Source organism: Carlito syrichta, unplaced genomic scaffold (genome assembly GCF_000164805.1).
Source record: "Carlito syrichta isolate Samal-C Ts95f unplaced genomic scaffold, Tarsius_syrichta-2.0.1 Scaffold305810, whole genome shotgun sequence".
Taxonomy (NCBI): Eukaryota; Metazoa; Chordata; class Mammalia; order Primates; family Tarsiidae; genus Carlito; species Carlito syrichta.
The window spans coordinates 166,384-172,865 of NW_007249906.1; positions in this window are offsets into that span (position 1 = coordinate 166,384).

The window sequence follows — 6,482 nt, forward strand, 5'->3', positions numbered from 1 at the left end:
CATTCTCCGCCTGGCCTGCACTGACTCTCCGTGCTGCAATGGAGTCCGGCAGCACAGTGACTTTTGGGATTTCTGATCTCCAAGCCTCAGGGCTGCTCTCTGCCCCCAGAGCCTGCCAGGACTGGGGTGTCCTTTGGGGAGGACATTTGTCATATTTTGTCTTCCCCTCCCCACACCTCCTTCTTCCAAGACAGGCTTACTTTTGCGCTCACAGCCATTTTTATTATATTTCTAATAAAATAGTATGCTCTGATAAATAAGCAAGAATGTACGTGAACAATCCTGGGTTGCAGAATTGCAGGGAAAACCAGACATTCTTGTGTTCGACATAACAATGACTCCTCAAGATGTCCACCTCTTCATCCCCCAAACCTGTGCATACGTTGCCTTGCATGGTAAGAAAAACTTTGCAGATGTGATTAAATTAAGGCTCTTGAGGTGGGGAGATTATTCCAGATTGCCTGGGTGGGTCCAATGTCATCAAAGGGGTGCATGACCAGTAGAGGTCAGAATGACGTGAGAAACAGCCCCTCACTGAGGAGTGCGGGTGGTCTCAGGAAGCTGGAGAAAACAGGGCGGTGGATCCCCTCCTAGAGCTTCCAGAAGGAATGGAGCCCGGCAGCACATTGGCTTTTGGGATTTCTGATCTCAAGAACTGTAAGAGGATGAATCTGTGTTGCTTTAAGTCACGAAATTTGTGGTAATTTGTCATGGTAATCAATGGAAGCCCATCCATTCACTTACATTGGGTAAACGACAAAGCCGCAGTGTACTTGGTAAACGTACCCACAAATGCCAAGACATGGCGAGAGATGCCCCTGCCACGGGTCTAACGTCTGGAGTGCACCGGGTTGGCACTGGTGATTCAGAGGGAGGGAAACTCAAAACTTGTCTCCTCCTCACTCTGTATCTGGATTTGAGGCATCCAAACGGGCTGTGTCTCCATCTCTGGTCTCTGGGTAGGATATCACACTTGCAATCTAAGAGATCTCTGAGGCAGATGAAAAAATAAGATAAGGAACCCTGACAGATGCAATTGAAACATGGGGCAGGGGGTGGGCATCCCGGCCTTCATACTATAAAATTCCACTCTGCTGACTTTTGCTCAACCGGTTCCGCCTGCGTTGGCTTAAATGGACAGGATTTACCTCTCTGCTGCTTAAGCCTTCCTGAGAAGGACTCCTCTGTCGATGCTCTTTTCTATCCCATCTATGAGGAAATCACAATAAACAGAGTTTGTGCAATCTATTTATGCAAAACACTGAGTTTATTGCCCACCAAGATTGAAAGCTCCACCGAACACTTGCTTTGCTGGTCTACTGAGTAGCACATTGGGGGAATGTGTAGTTAATGATACAGTATAAACTAGATAGCTTGGTTCTTATAACAATTTTGTTATGGTCAATCTAAACCTAATATCCTTTTTTCATAGTATTTTCTGCTATCCTAAATCTTCCCTCTGAAAAGCCATAACGGGCAGGCCATCAGCAGAGCTTATGGGGAAATGATCATGTTTAAAGCAACCCTGATTCGTAGATGATGGCCCTGCCACCTCGCTCAGAATTAGGCGGTGAGTTGGAATAGCCCTGGGTCAGTGGACTCCAGTTGGCTTGGCCTGGCTGTGGCTGTGTGGTGAGTGGACTGGACTCCATCTGTAAGGCTGGCGGCTCTGTCAATCACCCTCTTCACCCATGCGCCTCTCCTGACTCAGGTCCCTGTCGGCTGCAGGACGAGGCCTTGGAGGAGTGTGGACTCGTCCCATGCAAGCTGATGGGCACCCAGGAGGGGTATAAGGAGGAGCTCCCACTGGGCTTTGTCACACTGGCTCCTTTCTTCTCCCTCTACTGTCCAGACGAACTGCAAAGGGACAAAATGCCCACTTCCAGAGGCCTTTGCTCGGTGTTGGCCTTGGTGGTTGGGGTGGGGAGAGGGCGGCACCAGCCACAGAGGCCTTTGCGCACTGGCCTCGTGCACGGTGGGCCCAGGTCACCTCTGCCCTGCATCTGCTCCATCCCAGGAGGCTGCCAGAAGAGGAAGCCGGGGCTATGTCGGGCTGGACTTGCTCGAGAGTGAGGCTCTCCCTAAGTGTGGCAACACAGGCACGGTTCTTCTGGCACTTTCCACAGCTCTGTCAGCAGATCCAAGGAGGAGCTGCTCATGCCATGTCCAGGTCGTTGGATGTAGCCTGAGGGCATTCACCCCCAAAGCAAGAGCTAGTTGAAGGTGAGAGGACCACAGGTCCTCCATGGTCTTCCCCAGCTATGCTCCCGGGAGCTGGTCCGCCGTGCAGCAAGGTGCTGCGGAGAGGGCCAGACAACCTGCCCAGAGCATTTGTCTAAAGTTGTGTGCGTGAGAGCCAAGTCATGCTCCAAACACGGAGGATCACTCAAGTTCACAAGGCATGTGATTCCTTTTCTGGAGGCCAGAAATGGAGGTTTGCTTTGTTCCTTCTATGGCAGAAAGGGAGCTGGTAGCAGTTAAAGGTATTCCATTTGAAAGTCAAGCGGCAGCCGGGCTCGGTGGCTCAGCCTGTAATCCCGTGCCTTTGGGAGGCTGAGGTGAGTGGATTGCCTGAGCCCGTGGGTTCGAGACCCGCCTGGGCAGCGAGACCTCATCTCTTCAATAAATCAAAAAACCAGCCGGGCGTGGTAGCGCATGCCTGTTATTCTGGCTATTTGGAAGGTGGAGGTGGAAGGATCGCCGGAGCCCAGCAGGTTGAGGCTGCTGTGGCCGGGAGCGGCCACTGCACTCCAGTCTGGGCGACAGAGTGAGACTCCAACTCAAAAAAAAAAAAAAAAGAAAGTCAAGTGGCAAGCTTTGAAGACCCACCAGGCCAGTTTTGTTTGAAAAAGCCAAATAGCCAAAGACGGATGGCTTTCATGGAAATGCAAAAGAGTAACTAATTCACAACCTTACCCAATTGCTCTCCTGATCAGTTTACAGCCCCTACTTGCCCTGCATTTCCTGGAAACCATTTTGTTCTTTGAAAATCTGATTTGTTTTAGTACAACCTTGTGAATTCCAAAGAAAATGTGTAATCGCTCAACACGACTCCCCTCCCTTACCTAAACAAAGGTGTAAGACTCCTCTTCTCCCTTTCTGGGGGGCTCGGCCTGGGAGGGTTAGCCTGCCGAGGCTGCCGGCCTAAATAAAATTGCCACTTTCTATAATAGTCTCGGTGTCACGACCTCTCTGTCTTCCCGCTACACTTCCTCATAGACAATGAGTGGGGACATGGGAACTGCTAGCCCTTGTCTTAGACAAGCTTAGGAAGCTCCAGCAGTGACAAAGCACAGGAGGTAGTGTGAGTCCATTGTACTCGTTTGTGGAGACTGCCATAACAAAACACCACAGACTGGGTGGCTTAAACAATAGGAACTGACTTTCTGAGAGTTCTGGAGGCTGGAAGCCCATGTTCAAGGTGTCAGCAGGGTTGGTGTGTTCTGAGGTGTCTCTCCTTGGCTTGCAGATGTCAACCTCCTCTCTATGTCCTCACATGGTCCCTTTCTCTCTCTTTTTCGCTCCCTGTGTGCGCCCCAATTTTTTCTTTTTATCCAACCAGTCATGTTGGATTAGGGCTCACCCTCACTGCCTCATTTTCATGTGATCGCCTGTCTCCAAATAGAGTCACATTCTGAGGCTTTGGGGGTTCAGACTTCAATAGAGGACAAAGCCCATCCCCTCATCCCCACACATTTCTCAACTGTTGTCACAATTCTGCTGTGAAACAAACCACACCAGAAAATGAATCTCTTATATTTCATAGAAATGCAAGCTTTCTGCTCTATTCCCCATTGGTTTTGAGGATAATTGAAACTTAAATTTTTTTTTGAGTCGGAGTCTCTCTCTGTCTCCCAGCTGGAGTGCAGTGGCACGCTCCCGGCCACCGCAGCCTTGATCTGCTGGGCTCCGAAGATTCTTCTGTCTCAGCCTTCCAAGTGCTACCACACCTGGCTAATTTTTGATTTATTGTAGAGACGAGGTCTTGCCAAGTTGCCTGGGTGGGTCTCGAACCCGTGGGCTCAGGCAATCCACTCGCCTCAACCTCCCAAAGTGCTAGGATGACAAGATAAGCCACTAAGCCTGGCCAAAACTTAATTCTGAAATAAGAAGTCTTGTATGGTTTGTTTTATATTCAACAACAGATGTGTTTGTTCTTCTTGAGCAATCTTGGAATTCAGGTATTTCCTGGTTCGCTAGGTGGGTCCTGCTGGCATTTTATGGACACTCAAGTCTGGAGTTGATCCTGGGATCCAGGATTCAACATAACTCATCTTTCTAGTTTTTAATTTTATTTTGATAAAATACACGTAAGATTCCATTTTAACCTTTTTAAGTGCACAGTTCAGCGGCATTAGGTACATTCACACTTTTGCACAGCCTACACCGCCATCCGTCTCCAGAACTTTGAAACTCTGTTCACGTTAAACACTAAGCCGTCTTTTTAGGTTAAGAGACTCAGAGCAATTTGCCTGCCAAGGAACACTTGTACGGTTGATAGCATGTGAACATATGCTTTTATTGGCACCAAACATCATCGTGTTTGATGGTAATCCCAGGACCTGAGGTCACAGGTGTTGCCCTGCCCGTCCCTGGAACAGCTGTGAGGCAGGGGTCTGGGCTCAGGGGCGAGTGCAGGAGTCAGACCACCTGGACCACTCTCTGTCATCTCTGCCTCCACCAACTGCTACCTAACTTCTTTGTGCCTGTGTCTTGTCCTCTGGGAAGTGAAGACACTGATATCAACTTCCTCCCAGATACTGTGGGGATTAAAGTGTTCTCCACTGTAGGTTTGCATACAGAAGACTCAGCACGTGACTTAAGAAATGTCTGCATCAGGTGGAGATGTGCGAATGAGAAGTGCCCTACAGAGGGGGTGTGTTCCTAGGGGTACCTCTCCCTCTGCACGCAGGGTTTTCAGGCAGTGGCTGAACCTGTGACCATACCCAGCACTCTTCTTCAAACACAGGCGGATGCACAGTGTCCGTTCTGCCTCCGGTCCAAGGGGCTTTTCTTGCCTTTTCCCAGCTTTCCAGATTACCATCCCCCTCCCACCAGGGGGGACGGAGATAAAGTTGTTCCCTTCCCATCTTCCCACCACAAGGTCCTGCGTGTGAGGTCCCAGGTGATCAGGGGGGTTGGCCCTTCACCGGCGGGGCAGGTGGAGGGGTGGGTAGAGCCCGCCGGCTTCTTGGTGCTGAAAGCAAATGAATCTTTAACTGTGGATTGAAAAAACCTTGTAATCAAGCGATTTGACCTTTGGTTCTAGAATCTGCCGATGTGTCCTTTTATCATCTGCCCAGGCAGCATCTCTCTGGGCTGGCCCTGCTTGACAGGTGGAGGGACTGAGAGATTGGTTTCCACCGAGGCCAGTGATGTGCAGAAGCAGCAGCTCTGACCTGAGACATCAAACACTGGCTCCTCACACAGCTGTCGGGGAGGGGCCAGACGTGGCTCACCAGGATGTTTGACTGAGGGGTCGGCTGGGGAAAATGTGTCGGGACCCCACTGAAATGGATGGAAAGACCCTGATGCCGATAAAGATGCTTCCAAGGAGAATTATTGTGTGGACATCGATCCCCTAGTTGTTAATTAGGGCTTTCTGACATTCTCATAAGAAAAGATCCTGTATATTATTATTATTATTATTATTATTATGAGTTGGGATGTCACTCTGTTGCCCAGACTGGAGTGCCGTGGCACACTCACGGCCACTCACCATTGACCTGCTGGGCTCTGGCGATCCTTTCGCCTCAGCCTTCCAAGTAGCCGGAACAGTTGGCGCACACTACCATATCCAGCTAATTTTTGATTTATTGTAGAGATGAGGTCTCGCCAAGTTGCCCGGGCTGGTCTCGAACCCATGGGCTCAGGCAATCCACTCGCCTTGGCCTCTCAAAATGCTGGGATGACAGGCTGATCCACTGAGACCATCCTCTTGTATATTATTCATCTCATGGAATTCACATTCTGAAATCGTTTTCCTAGCCACCTTCTTACACACACACACACACACACACACACACACACACACACACACACGGCATCCATCAGGTTACAGTGTCTTCTGGTCCTCTGTCCAATGCCTCCTGATTCTCTGTTCCCACCAGAGATGCTCCTTTGCATTAAGCCATAGCCTCGGTCACTGTCAGCCAGAGACAGAACACCAGCTAATGTGATTTAGTCAAAGAAGCTTGAGATCTTTGCAATTTGGCAGAAAACAAGTAGGTTCTGATTTTGGTTTTTTTTTTTTTTTTTTTTGAGTTGGAGTCTCACTCTGTCACCCAGACTGGAGTGCAGTGGCCGCTTCCGGCCACCGCAGCCTCGACCTGTTGGGCTCCAGCGATCCTTCTGCCTCAGCCTTCCGAGTAGCCAGAATTACAGGCATGCGCTACCACGCCCGGCTGATTTTTTGATTTATTGTAGAGATGAGTTCTTGCTGCCCAGGCGGGTCTCGAACCCGCGGGCTCAGGCAATCCACT